Source organism: Diprion similis, chromosome 13 (genome assembly GCF_021155765.1).
Source record: "Diprion similis isolate iyDipSimi1 chromosome 13, iyDipSimi1.1, whole genome shotgun sequence".
In the NCBI taxonomy this organism is placed as follows: domain Eukaryota; kingdom Metazoa; phylum Arthropoda; class Insecta; order Hymenoptera; family Diprionidae; genus Diprion; species Diprion similis.
In genome coordinates this window covers 6,881,866-6,909,106 of record NC_060117.1, presented here as the reverse complement: position 1 = coordinate 6,909,106, position 27,241 = coordinate 6,881,866, and the positions used below count along the sequence as shown (strand labels likewise).

Genomic DNA, 27,241 nt, shown 5'->3' with positions numbered 1-27,241 from the left:
ATAACAATGAGCGCAATTGTTTGTCAGTAAGGATTAAACGGGGATGAATATGTGTATTTTTTTTTTTTTTTAATAATATATGTATAAGATTTTATACACATGAATTGACTTTGATCAGAATTATCAAAATTATAAACCGCCAAAATCGATTTCTTACGATTTCTCGATAATGACGTAAAAATTTGAAAACATTTCGAAACCGACGAAATTTCTTATCTGAATTCACCCGTTTCTCGTGAAATTTTGCACCAAATTAAATCGTGCAAATCGTGTCAGATAATTGTTAAAAGAAAAAAATCAGGCAGGAAAAGCTTGCGAAATGCAGTTATTAACGTTAATAACTTTTATTCTGATTTCAAAAATGTAATTTCAATTCGCGATGAGTAATCGTCTTATAATTCTTACTTCAGAATAACGGTATGAGGACATTTTTCACGTCATTTGTAACCGATTTATAAACGGCAGTAATTGTGATTGAACTTTGATCGATCGGAAGCGGTAAAGAAAATGCATAAATCACAGGTGATTTACGGAGAATTTGTTGTGGAAGAGAATAATTTAAAATCAATTCAAATCAAGGGGAGTTGAAAAATGGCCCAAAAATATGCGAAGTCCTTTGAAATTCTTCATTAAAATTAAGCTATTCCAGGACTTACATGAAATCGGAATTCGTTGGGTTTTTTAATTATCGATGGAATAATTCTTCCGATAAAATGAATTACAATTAACTGAAACTTTTTTCGTACCTTACAAATCTTCGTTAATATAGTTTTCGCATCTCCACTTGAAATTTAATTTACAAAGATTGCGTTACGCTCTACAAATTATACAATCTCTAAAATACACTTCGGTGAAAGTTTGCTGATATGAGTAAATAGTCCCACTGATCCCTATTAATTAGAGAGTGTATAACCTCAACTGGGATAAGGGTCGAAATTACTAATTTCCAGAATTCAGATCCTCTGTAATCATGTCAAATTCCATTACTCGAAACGAACGTCAAATTCCAGATTAATTAAAATCCGGACTCGAATTATAATGTTCAAAACTTTCTCTCAGACGAATCCTCGAAAATTGTACTCAAATTTTTTCTCAGCAACTAAAATTGCTCAGCACTTAACCTCTCAAACTCAATGAAATTTCATTTCTTATAATTACTTAGTAATCTTAATACAACGTGTATCGTTACAATAACTATTTCAAAACGAGATAAAATATTTTCATATAATTGCATTGAAAAATAAATTTGTTTATTTTTATTGTAATTTTTCAGTTTAAGAAAGTTTTAACATCAATTTATTGCTATACTATAATAATATTAATAATGAATATATAATATGATTTTCAACAGTTTATTAATTTTCAAAATTTGATATCCACCGTAGATATTGGATCCGCCATTTTTAATTTCGAAAATCTAATACCAGACTCGTAATCAGTGATCCCAAAAACCCGCAGGTACAGAGTCTTAGAAAAATTGATAAAATTTCAAAATTTAAACTACTTTAAACTAAATTTAAACAAAAATAATAACTATATCGAAAAATTCTGGTACTCGAGTTATCTTATTATATATATATATATAACTCATTGTTTCGTACATTTGGTGTTATTAATTGTTATTCTGATGATTTGTTAAGCATTTTATACATTTTCGCATTCTTAGCATTCCGCCGCATCTGTATATCGCGTTTCAACCTAATTCCGCCAAGATTGGCTTCTTAATTATGCGCATTAACCTGTTGTTACTATATTTGTTAATATAAATTAGAAATCTGATTCCCTGTCGCACTTTTCTTTTGTTACTCCGCTTCTGAGAGCTCATTGCTCAAACAAATTATAAAGCATTTCTTCAATATTGTGTCTTTTACTCTTATTCTAAATAATAAACATCTCGCAAATAAACAAGTACATCATAAATTTGATATCCGCCGTATTGGATCCACCATTTTGAATTTATAAAATCCAATGCCGGATTCGTAATTAGGGACCCTGAAAACTTTCAGACACCAATTTTTATCAAAATCAGCTGAAAGGGTTAAGGACTTCAGAGAAGCAAGGCATAAATAAAGATTTCTCTCTTTGCAATAATTATTTTGAATCACTATCGGAATTTGGATCATTTAGTTTTTCGAACACTTCCGAGTTCCGACCATTTGGACTATTTGATTTGAACTAAACAAACAGATTAGCATATAAAGTATAAATAATTATAACAATTCCACTGATTATAGTTACTTGTATTACATTTTTCCTTCCATTTTTACAGCATTTGAAGCATGAATTAATGTATCGATTTTGTACCTATTTTACTAAAAATTTTCTGCTGACTTTATATGTTTTCACATTTTTCTGAGTAAGTCAAAGATAAAATAATTCAAATTTTGAATCACACAATAATTTTTGAGTTAAAATGATTTAGATTAATTCAACCTAATTTTTGTTACTTCAAATTAACTTTTTTAATTGACATAAACTTCTTAAATTCAATTTACTCATTTGGATTCAAGAATTTGGATTATTTGCCAACGATTTTTGTTTAGGAACCTAACAGTTATATGTAACGAAACGAATAAATTCTGTATGCATGGATTTACGCTATCAAACTCACTCCCAAATACAATGAATGAACGATGACCTAAAAGTATAGTTCGCTAACGGAGAAGAGAATTTCTCAGTCGGTACTTCTAAATCGGTGACGTCACCGAGCGACTGCTGAACCCTCGATGATCCGAGCAACCCCTTCTTATAAAAGCGCCATTGCTTAGCGAAACGCACTTCTCGTTTGACTAGCGCCGAGTTCACTTCAGTTTCGCCCATCAGACAAACCCACATTGGTTCAATAACAGATTGACAACGAGAACCTTCCCTTATTCACACTGCACTTAGTTCGTGCATATTCACTAACGCACCTAGTTCGTGCAAACTATTTCAAGACACCTGGTTCGTGCAACTTTCACGAATGCATTTAATTCATGCATTCTACTTGATTGCACCTAGTTCGTGTAATCTGGTCCGCAGTGCCTAGTTCGCGTTATTTTCGTCAAACGACTTGATCGTTTACCATTATTTAACGCATTTCGTGCGTACCTTACTTAATTCTGAATACGACATCTACTCACCTATGAGAATATCTAACCTGTGACTACATTTCCGGTCCAACCTTTTCAATCAACAATCAAATAATACTGTTTCTTTACTTTTCACATATTTCCGACGTACAGGGCAATTCAGTTGTAAAATTTCGATCATTTTAACGATTTATATTTAACTTTTCTAATTCTAATTTAATTCTTATAATTGTTTCTCAAATATATTTACTTTCCAAAAAGTCCAGGTACTTAGACGATTCATCCGAGCCCACTCTCAATTTAAACAATTTCCTGCAATTTACTCCAATTCAAGTGAATTCCAAAAACTTCAGTTCATTGTTTTGTATTTCTTGTCAATTCAAATCAATTTTTTTTAATTACAAATCAATTTTTTTAACTCACATAAATTTCTTCGATTCAACTTAACGCATTTCAATTCATGAATTACCAATTTTTCGAGAATTTTTGACAATTTACTCCACTTCAAGCGAGTTTCAAAAACTTGAATACATTCTTTTGTATTTCGTGTGAATTCAAATTCATTTCGTTCAATTCAGCTTAATTTTTTTTAATTTCAATTATATTTTTTGCCTCTGTAAACAGATAATTCTGGCACGAATCTCCAACATAATTTCAATAAACTTGACCTATTTTTCCATAATTCAGTTATTTCCCTGTTATTCCTCAACATTTCAATTAACTCATAATAATTCGTTTAATTCTTATTAGAGGCCGTTCATTAATTATGTAAAGGTCCCGTGATGCAGGGGCGAGGGGGTTTAAAAAATGGGCAAATGCCATTCTGTTTTTGAAATTTGAAAAAGACCGCTTTTTTGCCATTTTTTGCGAAAAAAATATAGTTAAAATCAAAATTTCAAAACTTTACTGTTTCCCCATTATAATAAAGGAATTTTTAATAAATGTTTTTGTTTTCAAGCGAACGGGTGAATTAAAGCGAATTAAAAATTCAGCGAGTCGTTTTCCCTCGGAATCCTTGCACTTTTGCTGCACATGCAATCGTCAGATATACGAACTTGGGCGTTGTTATCAGGCTCATACCAAAGTTCTTCCTTGTGTGGCACCCGTTATAAGGTCGGATAGCGAAACTGCATGCACACCGCGGTGATATGTGCCAGAATATTAATTCCGTCTCGTCGGATAAACGCGCACGCCTTCCTGCACTGCATCCAGGCACGTGCTCAACTGCACCCCGGGGCAACGGAGCTTTTGAATTCATTTTTCCCAGAGCCGTGCAGCTGCAGCGTTGCGTCGCCCACTCGGTTGAATAAGAGTCATTAATTACTTAGTTCGCTTTCCGTGATGCTGCTGGGATCCGACCTACCTTCAGAAGGGCCTGCAGGGTGAAATTTTCAAGAGCTAAACGAGACAACCGAAACCTCAACTGCACAGAGATAATAATTAATTATCTTCCTGCAATATTTAAATGATACGATAAGCGGCGAGAATTTTTCTTTTTCTTTTTTTTTTTATCGCATTTTTAATTTCTAGATCGCAATATACGTACGTTGAGAAAAATTTTATTCTGTTATAAATCTTTTATTCTGGAATAATTGAAAAGCCAAAGCATGAAAATGATACCGATTTTTATAAAACCTTAATATTTTGTAACAATAGTTTTTTTTTTTTTTTTTTTTTTTTTTCGTACTCTTTGATTGTTTTCAAAAACTTTTTCAGAGTTCTGCTTTTACTTTGTTAAAGGAAAATTGAAACGATACCATATTATCATTTCTGTTTCTCACAAAGGGGTTAAATTTCACTCAAAAAGTTCTCACGCGATGAGTAATTAATTTTACTCGCTGCGAAATTACGGACATATAAAAAATATATCCCGTAAAGAAAATCCATGATAATATACTGTTAATTGAAACAATATCCCTTCAGAGGGTATAACTCGATATTATTTACGAAGTACGTAGAGAAATCAGCTGAAATTTTTCTTCACGCAATTATTTTCAATCTTAAAAGTACGGGAATAAATTTAGTGACTGAATTATCGATGTTCTTACGGCTGATGAATTTCTTTCTAGTGAGATAAAAAAGTTTTCTAGATTTTTTACTAGCTACGATAAGTTCACGTGATCAATTTTAGAACCAAAATTTTTTACACCGTTCAAATAACCTGGAAAAAAAGAAGAAACCAGTTCAGAAAATAAAAGATTTTACCATCCGTCGGTCATGTTGTTTTTTACCGACGTTACCGGCTAACATGGATCTCTTATTCCCTCATTTGAGCCTTTCAAAAAATTCCAAAAAATTCAGGTTATCAGTTTCAGATGTTGACTTGATATTCCACTACCCTGTATTGCAAAATTTTCATTTCGTCAATTAGTAGAAATTATTTAACTGTAAAAAATTCAGGGTGGACGATATCGTCCATGTTTGAGGGTTGATTTCCCGGTCAAAAACCTTTGAGAATTTAAGCATACTAAACAAGCTACCGTGTTGATACTAGATATCAATTAATGAAATTGTTGAATGTTTCCGTTGTGTGTTGTATTATTATACGTCAGAGGATTCAGACGTAACGATCCGTGCCGAGAACTGAAGCATTACCTTCAAGATGAACTAGTAGATAATAATTCCGTCTACGTATGTATAATATATACAAAACACACGTACGCATCACGGATCGCAATTACTTAAGTATATCGCGTAATAATTATTCTTGACTCCGTTGTAACGAGCAACTAGCACGATGGTGTTATATTCTGGAGGATGGAGTGACGGGTCTCAGGCACGAGGCTTTTCTCAAGGGGAAGGAAGAGAGCGAGTGGAAGAGGAGGGGCAGGGGGGGGGGGGGTGGGGGTGGCTTTATACGTGCCATACTCATGCCATCACTGCTTCTGGGGTTGTGTTTTCTCTGCTTAATTTCGGAGAGACTGACGCTGATGAAGTGATAAAGGGGAAAAGAGAGAAAGATAATGAAACGAGAAACGAAAGAGAGGAGAGAAAAAAATGACAAAACGAAAGTGCGCGCGAATTAGCCTGCTTGCGGTGCTAAAAGTATGTGTACCTTTACCCACTATAAACAAGTGAAAAAAAAAGATAGAAAGAAAGAAAGAAAAAAAATAGTATTTATTTACATATCTGACTATATTTATTCAAAATATTTATACAAATATTTATACCCTGCACGCAAAGTTGTTGTTACTATTAATCGTCGTGAAATTATCGGCTCGTATCAACAACGAAGTTTGCTTGGCGGAACTTTCGCTTGTGTTTACATCCATGCAGATGTAAATCCGCATTTTAAAGCTTTCGGCTAGTGTCGAGGGATTAACTTTGCCCATGAATCAACGTATCGGGCCCTCGTATCTCTACTTTATGCATATACCTACACCTGCCAAATATAACTACTAAAGCTTACGACGTTAACAGTAGGTTTTTGATGAATGATACAATGTTAAAATCTGTTATAAGTCTTGTGGTTTTTGCTTCAAAGGCACGAATCACGAAAGTAATATTTACGTTTGTGAATCGTTTTTGTGAAGAAAGTTTTTATTGCGATAGAAATTCCTGCGATTTTTGCGGGACTTTTATAGCTGTTCGTACAATTGTAGGAAAGTTTTTGCCACAGTTTAGACAATCTTTCGATCTAAATATTTGAGTTTAAAATTTAAAAGAAATGAATATGTAAAATGTGACTTCAAAATTCGAACTAATTGGATGTTTTTTTATAAGTGACTGTACTCGCGTATATATTTTGAATGAATACCGTGCAATGTCGAACAAACTGCACCGTCTATCAACATTTAATTATAACTCATGCTGAAAGTGCATAATTTGATGTTCAGAAACTACGGTACGAATGCTTCGTGTACCCAACACCGTGAACCAATTCTGGAGAAGCAGCATAGTTTTTAATTGGTGGTCTGGTTGGCTGGTAGAACGTCATTGATTTTCACCACACAAAAAAAGAAAGAGTAAAAAACTGGGTACTTAACAGTCGGTATAGAGAGAGAGAAAATCAAAGAGAAACGAAGGGGGGGGGGGGGAGGGGGAGAAAAAGAAAATGTCACGTTTGCTACAGACGAACCGAGTTGGCCAAACAAAACGTAAAACTTTTGACATCGCAACGGGAACGTCGAGCTCTTTCACGAGTGAAATATTTTTACCAAGCAGCCATATCCACGACACGATGTATATATGTGATGGTATATATATGATATGGATACAGCATACATACATGCGTGACATGTATTCGGTTCGTCGATGCGTAATGTTTGTGCAGAGTATGGTGAAAAGATGTGCCGCCATTTTGTCAGGGTATTTTCCGACTCTGGGTTGGCAAAGAATAAATTTTTGAAAAGTCATCATGGAAATTGTAAATAAAGTGAAATTTCAGATTCTGCGTGCTGACATCTGAAAAAAAAGTAACGTCAAGTTTTGTTTCCGGTGTTTTCGGGTTTTGGTTTTGTTACAAATATGAAATTCTTCTGCACTATTTGCAACCGATGATCCTGAGGAAAACTTAACATAATATTGGTTGGATATTGATGTAATCGTCGGTCTACAAACAACCAGAAATCCTGTAAATGGAACAAGCTGAGAAGTTAATTGAAAGACATGAAAACATGCAAAACTGAAGATTAAGAATTTCAATTTATAGCATCTCGAAAATAGTTGATCGGAAAGTACAATTCCAATAAGCACGCGCGTGGTTTTGATTACTGAGCCTTACGTCATACGGGAAACAGGAAAAGTAATGGCATGAAAGTATTGATCGAACCCAAGTTTCAGCTAACTATCTGCGTAGTTTTACATATCTGTGTATACTGAGTATACGGACCAACCGACATTCAGACCGCAGACGTTGCACAGTTTTCCGTAATTTTCGTGACCAAAAGTGGTGCCTTTGACGATAGCCGTGAAGAGAAGGTCATTATCACTCGCGTTTCGGTTACCACGATGGTGCAAAAGGGTCGCAAGGGACGAGGAAGGGAAGAAGCTGGTGAAAAGGAGGCAGTGCTAAGCCTGGGACTACGAGGAGGTCTATGTTCGTCGTCCGAGACCCACCCACCTCTGTGAAACTCATTTGGACCTGGAATTCTCAGCCGTTGAACATCAGCCAGTGGACAGGAGACGGTTAATCTGTACCCGGGGAGGATGAGGAGGAGAGAAATATCAGCACTCGAATGTCTCGTTGGCAGAATTGCTTGTCTGGTGGTTTGCGCAAACCATCGTTGACGGGTATCTTGATCCGAGGAATAGGATCGATACTGATCACGAAATGGAAGATAAAAGAGTCTGCTACTACGTCCAAACGTAAGGATCAGTCGGCAAAGAAGGTTCTAACAAACCGGAGTAGGATGTGAAGGCAAAAGAGGTTATGAAACATGTATAACACTTGAAGTTTTAATCGATCACTTACCTTCGATCAAGAATCTAAGTCATCACTTATGGTAACAATGGGTTTGGATAACGAAGTCATTAAAGCTGAATGAATTCTGGAGGGTTACTTTGAGACCAATTGTTGCTCTAGCAATGCATAGTAGTTTTTACAAGAACTCGGTAGGTACTGCCGATTTCATACTTGTGCTTTTATTAAAGCCTGATCCATCAAAACTTTTGGTAGGATAAAGTTACGGACCTGAAGTTGCGATCAATGAAGCTTCATGGGAGTTTCAAAGAGTCACCAATACTGAGTTCTAGATATGCATGAATAAGGCAATAAGCTGAGGTTCAGCGTCTTATTGTCATCAGGTTCTAATGATTCGTCAAAAACTGTTAATTGAAACTCAGTATCAGTGACAATTTGAGTTTTTCATCATACTTGATCGATCGAAACTTGAGGTACTTGTAAAGGTAGACGAATCAGTTCGCTTTTTCAGTTGAAAATCGACCACACTATTACTTTTCATCGATCAGAAACTGGACTTGCGAATGGTCATCTTTCGCCGAATTTGTTTTAACCACTATTAAAGTGCATGTGATGATTTTTGATGACTGAGACAAGTTTTGTCAACAAATTGTTAGTGACTAACCACGATGGACCATCGTCACGAAATTTCCAACGATAATGTAGGATTCAGTTTAATTTTGAAAGGAAAATGGATCGCCCGTGAAAATGACTCTACAGAACAGTGCCTTCAATTAGTGAACCCTACGGTGACGTCTGACGGAAGTTACACAGCTGGCTATGGGAAGAACCGCGAATCGGTCACGTTTCCTGTCCAATCAGCTGCCCCCAGCCCCTCGAATCGAGCGATAGTCCCCTTCCCCGATGGCGGGGTAACCCGGGAGGATATGTAGGTATGTTTATCCCTTTTGGCCACGAGACAATTACCCAAACGATCCACCGGGAGCGGGGTTTAACGACTAATTTTGGCACGTCGATATGAATTGATCGCTAATGGACCATTCCGCGCTGCTCTGGCGGTGCGTTGTAGGTTCCAGAGTTGAAAAATCGCTCGGCAGTCAGAATGATCGTGATTAGTTTCACGCTCTCCGGGCACGAATGGTTGGGGTGTGTCCCATGGACAATTCGCTTGCGTGACATACTCCTCGTTAATTGGCACGTCACCTGCGTAAACGTTAACTTAAAGGTTAAATCGGAAATTAACGGGAAAAGAGTCGCACGGGGTGACTAATCCGATCTCCGCACCCATTGACCAAGTCCAATTATTACTCACCGCTTTGGTGATTAAGGTGCTTATAAAGACCCTTTGTACACCTCGAAAACGCGGAGATGCAAAACTTCTATACCGCTGAAGTGATCAGAGTGAAACTTGGGCAATTAATGCCTTATTTTGGCAAAAAGTGGAGCGACTTTTTACTTTTTCAAAATTTGGAAAAAAATTTTACAGATTGATTACCACCCACAAAAATTGGTCAAATTTTCACAGTTGCACTGAACGGATCGAACTATCCGGTATGATGCCACTCGGCGGTGATGGAATAGACATTTTGAGCCCAGTTCCATGAGATTTGATGGTGAAATGACGAAATGGCAGCTGATCTGATTTTCGCTTACGAAGTACACCGAAATCTCATTTTGGTGACATTTGTTACCAACATTACGCGCATGCCGATAATGTATGCACGTAATGTTGGTAAGAAATTACGGACAAATGTCACCAAAATGATTTGCGGACAAGGTTAAGATGTTTGTTTTCAATAGTGTGAAAGTGAACATTACCAAGTTTGATCTGATTGTGAGACTAAGAAACTCTATTTTGACGTGAAAAAAGGTGAACTTCAAACAAGCAATGATCATCGCTATTCAACCACATTCTGACCATTTCATGGACTAGACTAGATTGCTGAAGGATAATTAAAGCTTTTTGTAACAGTGAAGCAAGTATAACAAAGGTCTAAAGAAACTTCACCGTTTCGTGTTATTCCGGAAATTCAGGACAAACAAACCATGTTCAACAACATGGTGAAGTGATCAACCATTTAAATTCTTTTCACCTCAATTACACGTTCTTGGTGTAAACTTGAACGTGAAAACTTATCAACAATTAAATCCGTGAACACATTATTGTAAGAAATATTCAACCATTTTTCGTTAGATGCTCCGTTTATCCCCAAGTTTCGGTATCCCACTTCTAAGCCTCATTTCCGAGCCTGCCATGGAGGGATTGCCATTTAAATTACAGCGACACTAAAGTTGAAATGAATCCCTGATAAAAGCGACCCTTCAATCCAGACCGGTACTTTACGGTTAGACTCGCCATTGCGCCAATGCGGTGTTAGGTTTAAAGACCCGGTTTTCGTAGCTTTGAAGGTACCGTGATTTCTGTTGAAAGTACGATTAACATTCTGACACAAAATTACTCAGTATTTAGAAGGTAGAGGAAGGTCCATTAACCTAATCATTCGATTTAAATGAATCATCTCATCAGAACTTTGCCGTTTCGCTGAAGTACTCACAGCTGTTATTGACCCCATTTGACAGTTACCCAGCTAGTACAAAGTCCAGTTTCCATATTTTCAATCCCAACGGATTGAAAGTTTGACACTTATACTTTAGGCTCGCAATATCCGAGATCGAGAACAAAAATGGATTCCATCAAACCATCAGATGGATAAAGAGGAGGTATCGTTTCAACAGTCTAAACTTTGTTTGGAGCATTCCAATGACAGTGTCAGGGCTCAGGCATTACTCTATGTATCGACAAGCTGGGAACCCCATGCGATGTCGGAGTTGTCGAGAATGATGCTACTGCCCCTGTAGTAACGTTAAACGGCGCGTGCTTCCTCCTCCTGGGAGTAGAATAGCTGAGGCTCGATAGTGTTTCACTCCTTCCAACCCCCCAGACCGACATCTGTCTTCACACTCAGGAAACACCACAGAAAATCCTGAAAAGGTTGGGTTAGTACAGAATTTATGTTGTGGACACCTCTACTTCTTCTCATTGTGGTATGTTAGTCTTTCTTTACGTTCTGCATTGTCTGTTTATATTTCACAAATACGAGGAAAGGTTTCAACGAACAGGTATTAGCCATAAAATAATAATTTAAAATTCATTCTTGATGAAGTGAAGAAACTAATTTATGCTTCGAATAATAATGCGATCGAAGTGAGTTGTTTGGTTAAAGTTTTACTTTGGGTATGAAGATTCCACTTGCGAGAGAGTTGAACAAAGGTATTATATAACTGTAAGAATAAATCAAATTTTTTTCGGACCTGCTCGTAGCATGTATATTCACAATCGAGATCATAAGCGCAAAAGATTTATGGGATTCTTTTGTCCATATATTCTTGTAAAAACGGTGCTGTACAAACTGTGATTGTACTGCCTGGGAACATTAATCCAAAAGTATAACCGGTAGATGGACTTCCATAAAAATGATGATGGGCACGAAAACTCTCAGTCTCAATGATAAGTCATAAACGAATGATGAAGTGCTTATTCGTGCTGTAAGTGAAACTTATCGTTTTTACGCAGAATTAGACTTGTTCTCAAAATGATAAAATCAGACAACCGTCATCGCAAAAGGTCAACTTGCGTGAACCCACTTGAATTTGGTAAAAAAAAATGTCTTTTCATGTCGAAGCCGTTGGACTGACTAATAATAAATAATTTCAGGGAAATCTAATTTTGAATGGACTAGTCCGGCTATTACTTTGGGTATTGCCAATTTAGAAAAAGATGAACAAGTCTCGGGCTCAAAGGAACAGCCACGGATAAATCGAACGAGGTGTTCCAGGTGGTGAGAACCACCCGATTTGAGCCCAAGAAACTGTCCTGGCGTAAGAAATCTACAAAGCAAGTGGACTGATGGTTAATGGAGATCTATTGAGGACCATTTTATCGGGTATGGTGACCATACGGTGTATGTCCATGGAAATACTAGATTGACTGAATGTTCTACCTGTCGATGCAGGGAATGATTACATTGCACAGGAAATTCTACACTGTACTTAGAATGGATCGAACGAGATTTTGACTTGAAATAAATTTGTTTTCATCCGTCTAGTTTAGCTCTAGATTTAATTTTTACTAGACATATTAATTTCTTGAGTTTTTGCCGGTTTAATGAACATTTCGGAATTGACGAATTCGAGATTGTTTACTTCAGATGTATCCGTAATTAATTTTGATTATTATTTCATTTATTCGAACCCATTATTATTAATACGTACTCACGGCTAATTATCTTATCTACGTTACTCTGTTTCATTTTATCTCCTTTCCAGTTTCTATGTAGAAAACATAAAGCTCCTCTGCTTCGTAGAAGGGCTTACAGCTTAGGTAATTAACCGTACTAATTATGATCTGCAGGTAATTGACGAAGAAAATAAGACGGTTAATTACGTGACTAGCTTTCCTCGGCTTTGTTTTGTTTAAAACGTTATACTCTGTCGCGCAAAACTGTTGTTTGTAAAAAAAAAAAAAAAAAAACAAAGGTGACTAGATTATAGGAAACCGATTGTTAGATGCATTTATTACAGGGCTGTGAAACACGATACGAAGAACGAAATTGAAAAGAGGCGAACCAAGTGATGTAAATTGAAAATAGTGGAAAGGATTTAGGAAATATTTTCATAACATGCTGTGTTTTATGCCACAATTAAAATTGAGTTTAGTTTATTGTTTTCACAATGATTTGCAAACACTGCCGCGAAAAGTTTTTGCACAATTATTTGCAAACGATTTGAAAAATGGTTTTGATACGTTTGAAAACTTGTTAAAAAATTTTATATACTTCGTTCCATATGTTACAGTTAGAATTTATCTAAAAAAGTATATCAAAAACTATCTCTGATATTTTATCCTCAAATTTGAACAATTTTTGGAACTTGAAGAGATATTTTGAACGTAGGGAAGAGTGAGGCAAAGTGGTTACCTTAAAATTTTTGACAACTCAAAAAATTGGGGGGCAAAATGGGCCCCCTGAATTATTTTAAATAACAAGGGATAAAATTAACTACCTAAGCTTTTTGTTAAATATAAATTATTCGGAAATCATAATTACTCTAAACATTTCGTTCTGATTTGAGGCATTATTTTCTTGAGGGGTCCACTTTGCCCCACCTTCCCTTATTACTCTAGCCAAGTGTTGTTTATTTTATAAAAACTAATTATTTATTTATTAAAATTTTTCCTTCCTGTTAATCCTCGATATACGTACCAACGCGGTAATAAATAATCGAATATTTTATCATTGTCGAGAAATTCCCTGCATATGCATACGCGCTGCGCGTTTATATAATTTCCTTTTGTTTTTCAAATATACGATTAAATTCCACGAGTTTCCGGACGGGGAGAGCCTCTCGCTTGAGCATCCACATGTGGCAGATAAATCATGAAAGGGGTGAGGCTTATTACCAGTTACAGGACAGCTGGCTCATTTACCTCGGATCTCTTTTCTCACCCGGAGTTACACGTACATATGGGGCATTCCATGCCAACTCACGAAACTCGTCACGATCGTATCGACCAATTTAGGTTTATTATTATATAAGTATTCGTTTCTCTTGAAGATATTTATCCCCTATAATTATTCATATTTCGGAAATTCGGTCAAGAAGCGGTAAAACAAGAAAAAAAAATATATATATATATATACAACTTGCGTTGAAACTTTTGAAATAAAATGTTTGATTCTCTCTGGAAAAATCTCCATTCTGCGCTTAAAATCATTGTTTCACATCAAGGAATGTCTGTGAATTTTTTGGAAAAAATTGGCGTTTTCGAGATATTTTAAATAAGAAAATGGAGATAAAAAATCTGGTTTTTGGTGGAAGTTCGATCATATAAAAAAAAATCAAAATAATCTAAATTGGTTCGGGCTACGGGTTCGGTGAGTTGGCACGGAATGCCCCATATACATTACTACATTTCAGAGTCTGGGAAAGTGAGGCTGTTTCGCAAATATATTTTTTTTTTTTCTCCTCATTTTTTATCCTTCGTCCTCCCCATTCTCTCCTGCAGGTTTTTGCCAAATTTATCACCCGACGAGGATATAACAACGGAGTAGAAGGGCGGGGGGTGGTGGGGGAGAAATTTTTTGAACGCCGTTCTCTCGCGCTCTGAGAATAATGGTGGTTTCGTACGCAATGAGGCGGGAGCTCATGGCGCCGGTGCTTTTTGGGAAAACAAGGCTCGTTAATTCATGAGCAAGAGTCACGGGCGAATCCGCCCTCTTTTCACCCCCGCGGGATGCGGATGGACGGCGGGTGACCTCCCTTCTCGGATTTAGAATCCCGGTCGCGGTTCCGTGTCTTTCGCGGGTGGATGAAGGAGATTAGATCGAGGTCCGTTCTGCTGGGCAGCGAGAAAACCGAGTCCCAGTGTCGCCGCTTGGACTCGAAGGGTTGGGGTTGGGCAGGGATTTATCCGGCGTATTATAGGCGCCGCCCAACCCATAATCCGCCCATATACGAGACGGCGAAGAAACTTTTCCACGATTTGACTCTTTCCCTTTACCCTTCTCTCCGATTCTCTTTCTTCTTCGGGGGTGGTCCTTCGGGAGGACCTTCTCAAGGACGTCTCGCGAGGGAGGAATAGACGCCCCCGACAAGATATCCTGCGAGAGGAGATAAAAGTATAAAGAAAAAAGGACAACGAAAGGCGAACTGCACCTAACGCTTTAGGAATAGAGGATTTTTTGATGTTATAGTGTAGTAGGGTGGTCCTTAAAAAGGTCATTTTCAAATTTCACTATTTTAACCCCTTTCGGGGGACATTAATTCCGCCCAACGGATTTCGATAAAATTTGGTATATGGAGAACTCAAAATTTAAAAATTTAAAATGGCATCGCTAATATGGTGGATCATAATCCAGAAAATCACTCGAGTTTTGTGTAATTCGGTTATACTCAACGACTTTTGGGGTCGCTGATTATGAATCTGAACTCGAAATTACAAAATTCACAAAATTCAGAATGGTGGATCCAGCATGGTGGGCCACAATCCCAAAAGTCACTTGATATTGCCATATTGGATCTACCATTTTGAATTTTGTGATTTCAATTTTTTGAAAAAAAAAAAATGTACTAATAAAAATGCAAAAATTCAGTTTTTTCAGTTATATATGCTACGCGATTATAGCTTCAGTGACACTTTTGGGACCTTTGCTTCAAAGTCTTTTGATGTCGAGACTTTTTTGACCAGACTGTACGTCCCACATGCCCTTAGGTCGTGTGAAAGAAAAAAAAAAAGGTTTAGTAATACACTTTTGAGTTTTAAACAATGGGATATATAGAGACGTGTGATATTCTTCACGGGAGGCGAAAATAATTCCGACAGTTTTAGAAAAGAACCCAGCAACCCTTGCCCTCCGGGGAGTCGAGGAAATGGGAGCTCTACGCTGTACGTGCTTGCAAGGCGATGTTGCGAACCTCCTTCGTCGCCCTGGAAAAGCGTTAGCCGAAAGAAAAGGGGCTGCAAAAAGTGTAATGGCAGATATGCGCGCATGGCGAGGTTCAGAATCAAAGTTTTACAAGTAGCCAGAAGTTCATCTCTGCAGACTGCTGAAGTTAGGAACGAACGATCTCGACTTGATTATGCCATTATGCCAAGATTCATACACCGAAGGTCTCAAAAATCCGTCTTTTTAATCGATTCTCTACTATTTCGAACTTGCATGAATTGATTCTCAAAGTTCAGAATCAACTCGTCGATTCTAATGAATTATGAGCGACTTACAACAAACATCAGTTTGGTGTCCTTCTCAATTCACGTAATTTTTTTTTGCTTATACCGCTAGAAAAACGGTTCAAAGGGGTGAAAATTAGTCTCAAAGATGGGCGTTCAATGGGATGGTTTCTCAGTTTTGGATGAAAGTGCTTCATGTATTTGAATGAAACTAACGCTGACATGTTTCATATATCAATAGAAACCAGTCGAAAAATGGTCCAAGTGAAAAATAGGGGGCTTGAGAATTTTTACAGAATTTTTCAGACTGCTCAATCGATGTTTCACAATTAGTTGATCAAAAGTACTAAAAGTGATGAAGAAAATGGAGAAAATAGACTCATTTGATGAAACGTTCGAATAGAACATACAGTATCTGAGAATTTTTGAGAATGTTAGAGAGAGTCCTTTTCAAAACGACTCTATTTATAAATAGTTGAGTAGTCGACTAAAGAATCCCAAAAAATTCAAGGTACAATATTAGAGTTGGGACAATCGCAGAAAAATTTCTCAGAACATACAGTATCTGAGAATTTTTGAGAATTTTAAAGAGAGTCTTTTCCAAAATAATCTTAACTATTTATAAATAACTGAGCAGTTGAACAAAAAATCTGAAAAAATCTAAAGGACTATCTCAGAGTTGGGACAATCGCAAAAAAGTTTTTGAACAAAATCGAATATTAATAGTGAGGGTCAGAGGTTGGTTGGGTTCGCATGAAATTTTTCATACACACCCCCTTTTATCATAATAAATAAATCTTGAATCTAATAATTTTTTGCATCGAATTCCAAGTGAACCGATTCCCAAGAAACCGCTATTCAAATTCCAGGACCCAGGAATCGATTTTTTCCGAACAATCGAGCACCCCCAGCCATTTTTATCCAAAGGGACTAAAAGACGAAGTAATTCTGCAGGGCGAGTGGGTTTCTATAATCCCGTGGGCCAACCGAGCGCATGGTTTTAATGGTCACGGGACCGGATGAGATATGCCGCCATTATTCTCGGCACTATTTAGCCAAGTGACGACCATCTTAGGGGTGGAAAAAATCGAACGAGGCGATGAAAAAGCCGAATTCTGGTCTCTCCCTGCTCTCGGGACGCGGCGGACACTGGACAGTGACAAAGTGAACCGGACTCGGGACTATTAATCTCCGAGGTAAAGAGAGACGGCTGATTGTGAACCTGCAACCCTTGGCCCGGTGGTCACGTCAATGTCTCAGTCTCGTCATCTGCACGTCCAGCGTAATTTCATTTTCCCCTTCACCCTCGGTATTCCGAGGAAGATTAGCGATTAGCTCGTTCCTTGATTATCACGTGCCGCGGGAGAAAATTCACAACCACAATAATTAATATTATATCATATTATTATATAGGTATATATATATATATATATATATATATATATATGTGTGTGTGTGTCTGTGTGTGTTTTATTACGGGCCAACCGAGAGACGGGATTAGCGAGTCGGAGAATTCCAATTATCCTGCATCGTGCCCTGAAATGATTAACGCGGTTCAGGTAGGATGAAGTTTTTTAAATTTTTTTTGAAAGTTTTTTTTTGCAAAGTTCTGACAGCGATAATTACTGCAGTTAATTATTGATCGAAAAAGTAGATTTTTTTTTCTATTACTCATCATTGTATGCAGGTGGTTAAGTTTTTGTTAGTATTTTTATATAATTTGCAAATTTATTGATATCTTGATGAATGGTTGCCTCAATTATATATATATATTAACTTTTGTTTATTGTCATGACCAGATTGTGTTCAAATCTTGCTTTCACACAATCCAACACGATTGTGTTACCTTAACAATATCGTTTTTACTCGTAGTAAAATCTATCAGTGAATTTCTTCTAAGTGGTTAAAAAGTTAATTGGAAAGGTAATTAATACTGATTGAAAGACTGCGTCATAATTTACTCGTAATTTATATTTCTATTTATAATGATTCTCGTAATATAAGATCTTGAAAAATGAATACGGAGCTTAAAGATCTCTTAAAAGCACGAAATGTTGATCTGATTCAGGATAAATATCGTTTAGGATTTTCCCTGTAAACTCAACCGATAATTCATCCCTGACTATTTTTGATTCGCTTGGCGTTTTCTATACGATTCTCCAATCGTAAAAAACACTCGTGATTTTTTTTTTTTTTTAGATTTCTACTTCCAGTCGTTAATTTTTCACGGTTATTCAGACTCAACTGAAAACCGCTATTTTTTAATCAATAACAAACTTCAAAAAATTTACGAAACCTCAAAACTAGCTCGTTTTTATTAAGACCGATGACTGTTTTTTGCTTTTTCTTTTTTACTCTAAAATTTTATTCTAAAATTTTATTCTAAACTTCAACGAAGGTCCGGAAGCTCGTTAAATTGTAAATTTGACTGATCCTGAGGGAGTACAAACTCGTGATTAATTATATTCGGCCCAACTCGATTCAAGGAACGAAACACTCGGTTGATAAGCCAAAGTTTTCAATCCAATTCCACGTGTAGCTGCGGGATCGTATATATATGGGGCATTCCAAGTGAAATCGGGGAGTCATTTGCCTCATGTTATCAGGTCCTTGCGTAACTTTTTTTTCGCATTGATTCCATTTCAAAAGAAGCCTAATTTTTTCCAAAGAATTGTCTCGCTATTCCTATTTTCGTGTAGGAGAAGGGATAACTAAAAAACACCATTTTTTAAATTCTGTCATTTTTCCCACAGATTCTGAGTCAAAAATAAGTAATTTCTATCATAATGAGAAAGTGGGCTGCGGCAGCCTCATATTATTTTACATTGTTTTTTAGTTTCCAAAGAAAAAAAATAAGAATAAATAAATAAATAAAAAAAATCAAACTTCAATAGTCCTTACAGAAGCAGAAAAAATGAAAATGACTTGTTTTATTTTGCTTTTATCCGCTCCTGTGATGACTATTAGGGTTTGACTTTTTTATTTTCGTTTATTTCGGAAACTTATTTTTGACCCAGAATCTGTGAAAAAAATTGCAGAATTTTGAAAATGGTTTTTTTTTTTTTAGCTGTCCCTTTTTTACACAAGAACGATCGTTGCATCACCTGAAGGAGTAGGGAGAAATTTCTTCAAATAAATGAGGCTACTTTTGAAGTGGAAGGAAATGTGAAAGAAAAGTTACGCAAGGATCTGATGACATGAGGCAAATGACTCCTCAATTTCACTTGGAATGCCCCATATATATAGTATAATATAATATAATATAATATAATATAATATAATATAATGTATTTGAGCCAATTATTAATCAGGCATAGTTCTTCTTTGTGTGAAATTGTTCGTGAAGTGTATGGGAGGGATGGAAACGATTCTGTTTCGTTCCGTCGCTTTCACGAAGTATCAAACGAGTCCTTAAGATCACCCGTCAAAGTAGGTACAGTAATTATTTTGAGATGTAATGAGGGTCCTGAAAAGCCTCCTCGCTGAGGCTTTCGTCCCTCACAATTTGCGGTCCACCTGCAGCTTACAGTACATCCCGATCTCTTCCCTAAGGACTTTCCCATTCAGCCGACTATCCGAAGTGGGGAAACTGACAAAGCGCACGTGTTTCCTTTGGAGGCTGCAGGATGTGCCTGACACGAAAATACCACTCGAATATTGTTTCATTCTAAAGATAATACCGAGCATCTTGTTCACGAAGGATTTATTTATAAAAAATGGTAATTCATGCAGATGAATTGATTTTTGTATGGAATAGATTTATTTTACATTTCGTAAGATTTTGAAAATCTCAATCAATTTCTTTTCTGATCAGACCTTAATCACTTTAGAAACTTACGATAGAGTTGAAAAATTCAACTTTAGGCGTCCCATGTATTTCAAGACAATTTTACGATAGTGTTGAAAAATTAAACTTCAAATATCTCTGAAATGTCAATTTCTTTGTATTAAAAAATTTCAAGTACAGATGCTGAGTTATTTCGAACTGTTACGTAAAGTGAACGTGGAAATAACTTTATTTTTTGTGGACTGTTATACATTCAATTTTGTTTAAAACTGAAGAGAAAAAGTTACATTTTTTAGAGAATTAATGCTAAAGTTTCGAACATCATCGTTGATGATTCCACTGATTACAGGCTGAACTTAAAGTATTTAAAGATTTTCAGAAGCTCGTAAAATTCCAACTACTTTGTGAGAGCAATAATTCGAATTTGAAAATTCTTTCCACAATCTTGAACTGATTAGAATTTAACGATTTGGAATACCGACGTTTCCGGAAGAACATTTGAACAACTGTGTTCTAGTAAATAAAAATCTTTCCTTGGCAATTTACGAATTAGAAATCCATTTAAATGTGTTACAGATGATGATTATTTATTTTCAGATGATTCGGAAGTTTGCTGCGTAGACGCTTGCACGGATTCGCATCGATCCAGCCTTTCATAGATGCTGCAATCACGGTAAGATGGATGCCGTAACGATACTTTAGAAATTACTGGTTACACATATGAGGCATTCCATGCGGTTTAGAACGGTCAAAAAGTTGTCCACTCCCAAAAAAATTGCAATTTTGTTAAATTTATGATTATATGAAAAAGAGTAGTGTAAATTTTTTCAAAATTTTTGGATCGCATTTTTTTGAGTTTTTCAAAATTTTAAAATTTTACAAGTACCGTTATATCTTGAAAGCATACGATTAAACAAAAAAATGTTTCAGTCAAAAACTTTGCAGTTTTAAGTAAATTTCGTAAAAAGTTTTGTTTTGTAATTTTTTGAGTTTAAAAAATCACCGCTTTTATCAAAAATATACGAAAATAATTTTTTTTCGGTCGGTATTTGAAATTTTGAAATTTTGAAAAACTCAAAAAAAATGCGATTCAAAAATTTTGAAAAAATTTAGACCACTCTTTTTCATATAATCAAATGACGAAATGCAATTTTTTGGAGAGTGGACATGAAATTCCTCATTTAGTATACCAGAGAGAAGAAATTCGGAGCATCGCAATTTTTGTTCAGGTGAAGTCAGGTTTCATAATTTGAAAACCCATTAGACTTTGAAGCAATTAATAATGATCCATACGAAAATCTACTCAAGTGCGCCTGTCCTTGCAAGAAGCGATTTTCGCTGGCTCTGCAGCTTTGAGGCAAATTGCCAGCCGAGCGTTTCTGTCAAAGGCGAATTTCCCAGCTTCTGGAAAGCAGACCATCGTCGCATCTTCCTTGCCAAAATGAACCTCGAACCGATGTTATGACCAAGTAATAACTTGGCTGCGGTCAGAGTTCCTTGACATAATTTAAATATCGATCACTTGATTGAGTTTATGAATTACTGGCGAAATTATTCGAAGGAATTGAACCACGCAGTAACAATTATCACTTATGTTGTTAAGGCCCAAAAAGTCAAACACTAAATAATCCAGAACTCAACTCTGGATCAAAAAATTTATACAAGCTTTCACTTTCAATAATCTTTGGTGATATAAAAAACTTTTTAACTCTGATCGAAAATCATTTTTACCAATTTTAACGAATTTTTACGTTTTCTAACCTCTAGAATCCGCAAAACAGGTTTTTAGAAAAGTATCGGTCTGAAGAAATTTGAAACTCACAGGATTTTACAATCAAATAATGAACATGAAAAATTGTCATTTCCTGTTCAATTTGAACTTTTGATCCTGTCGGAAATAAATCAATTTTCAACATTTTTCCCAGTTTATATATTTATTTTTCAAAAAATTTCTGAATATTTCGTTTTTTAGGAAAAGTTTCCTTTCAAAACTTTTTTACTCACCTGCCAAATCCTGTCAGTTTCAGACTTTTCGCTAAATCGCTTTCGAGATCATCGCTGAAGTTTGTCGAACAGACCCTTCTTACTTCGATGAAAAGTATTAAAAAAAACTGTTTTTTTTTACCTTCCTGTTTCCTTTTCTTTTGTTTTTTGGTTTCGCAACGAAAAAATTTCACGATCGGCAAAAAATAAAAGTGTTACAATACCGGTAGCTAAATTACAACGTGATCAATGAAATGGCAAACTTATCATGAATGAAACGAATCCATTGAATATAGATGTTAAAAATATAAGAAAAAATATCAAGCTAAATCTAAAAAATGAAATTAAATCGTCTTAAATCCACAAGAAGCATCATAAGGCAGCAAGAGCTGAGAGTAAATCAGTCGCAGGATGAAAAAGGCTGGGAAAAAGAAAGCGGCAGACACAATTTTCTTTGGTACATGGCGTTAGACGTTTTCACGGTCACTTCAGCAGCATTCAGAAAATGGGTTAACGTAGAGGGTATAGGTATAAGAAAAGGGCTGGCAGGGTCGCGTTGGACTCCGATGTGTTTGCCTGTTCTTAGAATCGTTCAATTATGTAGACGTGGGACTCTGAGTCAGCTGTTCTTGATGAGGAACAATAAAACAGGAGCTTTTATGAGATTAGTTGAGCTGAAACCGAGATGCAGTGCCAATTAAGAAAAGATACAGCGCAGCCTTTACTTGACCTGAGTATTTTCTGCGGTGGTACAAAACGTCTTTGGTTTGAATTAATTTTTGTACAGAGTCACAAGCATGTCCTTTCATTTAACTGGCTTGTCATAATTTTCTCCCAAATAATTAAAGATCCTGATGAATTTTCTTATTATTAATTTTCCTGACTGAAATTCGTAAAATAACACAGATCTGCTGTGTAAAATAATACCCTGTTTCTTCGAGAGGGGATGACGCCGTTTTTACAGTAATTTTCATCAATTTTTTTAACGGATAAATAATTTATTTATTAAGAAATTTTCAAAGATTTTTCTACGAAAGTAATGGAGATATCAGCTTCTGCGCATTGAAAGTTCTCTTAAGGTGAGCTAAACAAATTAAATACTTTTTTTTCGTTAGTCAGCGTGAAAATATCTTTCAAAATAACGAAAAAAAAAATTCTGTAAGAGTTTGAGCTCTTAATATTAATATTAAGAGGTGTTTATTTGAGATTTTCCATTTCCCGTTCAAATAAAACTGCAAATTTGTTTTTATTATTTCGGAGTTTTATTACTCAACAACGGATCAGTGTATCGTTAAGAACAGTACATATTTTTGTAGGAAATTGAACGATCTACAAAAAAGGTCTCTTGCGATTTTTTGTAAATCTATTGATTCAAGAGTTATTCAAGGTTAAAAATTAGCTGACTATGAAATATTGATTGAAAAATGGAAAAAAATATAATATTTCTTGAAGTTCATGTTATCTTCTTTACTAAAACGTTCAAAATTTTCCCAAAATTTCCGATTACTTAACAAGAAATAAGTTTTTAACGTAAACTATTGTACAAAATTTATATTTCTATCAACTTTTGAAAAACGCGGTTGAAAAAAAGTGGCAGAAAAGGTAAATTGAAAGCAGTAATTAATTAATTCAAACTTGACTTTTAAATAAAGACTTGAAATTTTAGGAATATATTTTATAACAGTTTTACAAGTGATTTATGAAAGAAACAAAAATTACTTTTTTTTTAAGCGTCTACACGTATCTCCCCCCTGAAATCGCCTTACTTCTGTATTTGAACGCGTTTTCAGAACAGTAGAAAAACTTTGTAGAATACTGACACGTACTTTTCGTAAAGTTCGTACACGTGCCATCAAGTTTTCGCAAAGTATTAACGAGTTAAAGCAATTTCATCTTTCTTACTATATATCGCGTAATCAATATCGTTTTCACCAATAATTCTCAGACTTTTACATTCGTCATAAAAATTTCATTGAAACATCTGTTGAAGCAAAGTGGAAATTGTTGACGAAAAGAGAACAAACTTTCGGCCATTGTGGTACTGGCGTTGTAAATATAAATCGTCAATAAAACCGCGTCGTCGAAAGAACTTTCTACTGCTAAAGAATAACGCGTCCTGAATATTTGACAATGCTGCAACATCAAATCCTATCCCTAGATTTCAGAAATATTACAATAATATCGTGATTGATTTCAATTTTAATTTTGATTAACAGTTTCTATAGAAAATTTTTCAAAAACTTATTACACACTTGATTCAGTGCCGATTCAGCGATAATGAAATTATATTTCACTCTTTACTAGCCACTGTATTAAATATACTGTATATTTTCACAATTTTTTTTTTTTTTTGGAAGATTACTTTCTTCGATCCGATTAATCGATTCCCACTGTAATATGCTTCAAACGAATTTTCAATTTTCGTACGTTGAAAAATTCGGCTTACCAAACAAAAACAAAATACGAACAATGGCTGAATAAAATTTTTGAGACTCACAAACTTATATTCACTTGGCATCTAGTTACATTAGTTTGTCATAAAAATTATTTTATATTATTCAATTTCAAATTGGTTTTTCAAATCCGCGTACACTCTCAAAGGAAAATTTTTCAAGTTATCTCTCTCAAATTTGGACACAACTAATTTCTTTTATAGATAAACTATCGAAAAAATAGGCTAAATTTGATACTTTTTCTTTACAAACCACCGCCATTTTGTCAATTATAGATAAAAAAAAAACCCTTATAGCAAGATAGCCAATATATATATTTTCCAATCTTCGCGATTGCTTTTATTTGAGATAAAAAAAAAAAGTGTTATAAACGCCAAAAATGATCAATTTTTCTACCCGTTACACTATGACGATCCCTTAATCGAATATCGCAAATGTTCAATTTGACCGGATCCTCGATCATATCGCATTTGAAAAGTGTTCATTCTTTTTTCCTTCCTTATTTCTATTCTCGGGTAAGTTATAAGAACGAATGGGAACATTTTCCGAAAGATGAATATCGGATCCTGGGACGTCCATCGGTCTCGAAATATGGCGTGCAATATACCAACGTTTCCTTCCCCCTCCCCCCCTCCCCCCACCCCCCGCAATGGGCTGAAACCTCTTCACCACCCCTTCTTTCCGAGGCACTGGGGGATTTAGCCAGAGTTGGAATGCCTTCCGCGGCTCTCGGGGCTGCTCGCGCTATCGTTCCCGAGGGAATCTCTCAGTCTGCACCCCCGCTCGATTCCAAGGGAGAACCATTTAAGCGTTTAATAGTATGCGACCCCAGATTCTCGTTCCGAGGTTCGTTGATCTGAGTTACGGAGGCAATACGAACTGGTTCTATTGTTTTCCATCCAGCCACGAGGCGCGATACGCGTTAGTCGCAAATACGCCCTTCGTCTGCAGCAACGCGTTTCTTTCACCCCTTGAGCTCGACACAACTGCCCGTAGAAAAATCCAACGGTTTTGGGGTTCGTTTTACGCCACCGGTAACCAGCCGAACAACAAATCATTTATTCGCCTTATCGCTTCCGCTGGTATTTTTACTGCGGTAAACTGAAACTGCTCGAGCAAAAATTCCATTCATTTCACATTTTTTGATTTCGTATTATTCATTTGGTATCGGATCTTCTTCTTTTTTTTTTTTTTTTCTTCTTTTTTTTCTCTCTCTTGTTTTCATGTGCAAATTTCACCCGATAGCTGCTGAATTCACGTTACATATATAGAGATCAGTGGGGAACGGTTATTACTTTTTGTGGTGTTTAACCATGAAATTTATTTATTTTTGTTCTACTCAGAAAAAATTCACCGAAATTTCACTAAAACTCTACAGAAAAAAATGATTTTTTTTTGCAAATTTTTTGAGCCACTTTTTGTCCAATTTCCGCGCATCTTCACGGGGTTCACATTCGGGTGATATTATCGAGCGATAAAAGATAAATGGGAATTAAAAACTCGAAATAGGACTAGAAATTCACGTGAGGTGAAAGGATTATACAGCGCTGGGCAATAAAATTCGAATAAAACGTGACCAAAGTTTGAATCACGAGACAAATATACTGTATATGGAGAATTGAAATTCTTAGGAGATTCTTGTTCACGTGGTGCCGTCGTATACGAGCAAAACGTGCCGAATACCAAATTCTGACTAAGCTGAAAAGATTCTCTCTGAATAATCAGAGAGCAGTCATTTTTTCGCAATTTTTTTCCAAAAAGCAGGTGTAACGTCCGGGGACATTTGATACATTTTTTTTAAATTACCAAATGCTTTGATTTTCTACAATTATTAGAATGAGTCCGTTTTCTTCCTAATCGCAAGAAAATATAACCGATTTTTATGTGGATTAAATAAATACGATTTGCAGATAAAAAATTTCGCCAACTTTTATTATAAAAGCTTAAATTTTATTAATTATACAAAGAATAATAGGAAAAGTTAACGCAATTGGGTGAATGCAATTTGAATTATATTTTATAAAAACTATACGACGAAGCTCATCAACATTATTTTTTAACAATTATCACAAATATTTTCACTCGAGAGGAATCTGTGTTTTAGTAAAAAAAATTTCAATGAAACTTCATGAAAATACTGAATATCTCTTTGGGCAAAGCAGGTATATCTCAATTCTAAAAATCGCTTCAATTCGGATAGACTAAATTTTTTTTAAATATCTTGAGGTCGTTCAATTCTGACGAGAATAAAATTTCTTGAAACGCAGAGCCTATTTTCGTCGTCATTGGATCAGAAGGATTGAAAGCATAGTTTTTGCTTTTGGGCTGTCAGCACCGAAGTCAGTTTGGTATAAGCAAAAAGCCCCAATTCAACAGTCTAGAAACTTTGCGAGCCGTTCTGCTGACCTCCCTCAAGATTAGTTTGACTATACATTTAATTATTCACATACCGTCCCAACTTCTCCAGCCAGCTCAATTTAATCTACGAGGTTCAGGCTTCTCTAGATTATCCGTCCCTCGACTCCTCGGGTACCGCGTACTTATGGGTATGGGACCAGAGGCGAAGCGTCATAGAAATTGTCAGTGACGAGGGGAAACGATCGGAAGGGTTCTCCTCCAACGCATGATACACACATGCACAGTGCCCTCGAAGGCATGCCACTTCCCATCGTTGGCATTTTTCCATACATAATCCCTCGAAAGGTTATCCAACAATTCGATATTGCGTCTGAGGAATGCGTGCATCACATGCCTCATTTGGCAGGGATAGATTGGGGTCTAAGAACCCGGAGTCCAGGCGAGAAAATGCGAGCTGAGAGGGAGAAAGGTTGAGGAAGAAGAAGAGGAAGAGGAAGA

The 27,241-nt window shown here is 36.0% G+C and overlaps 1 protein-coding gene across 4 annotated transcripts in view; it reads left to right on the top strand.

The window, feature by feature from the left end:
* The window catches only part of LOC124414092 (leucine-rich repeat-containing protein 24-like), a 118,367-nt gene that overhangs the window by 3,432 nt on the left and 87,694 nt on the right, over positions 1 to 27,241 (top strand). For 2 of the 4 annotated variants that reach the window (XM_046895002.1, XM_046895001.1), the window contains exon 1: positions 20,551 to 20,622. The exons of 1 other annotated variant lie outside the window; for it this stretch is intronic. The gene's annotated coding sequence lies outside the window, so the exon portion shown is untranslated. Of the gene's footprint in view, positions 1 to 9,174; positions 9,366 to 20,550; positions 20,623 to 27,241 lie in introns of those variants that run through there. One more of the 4 variants, XM_046895003.1, reaches the window with a different exon arrangement.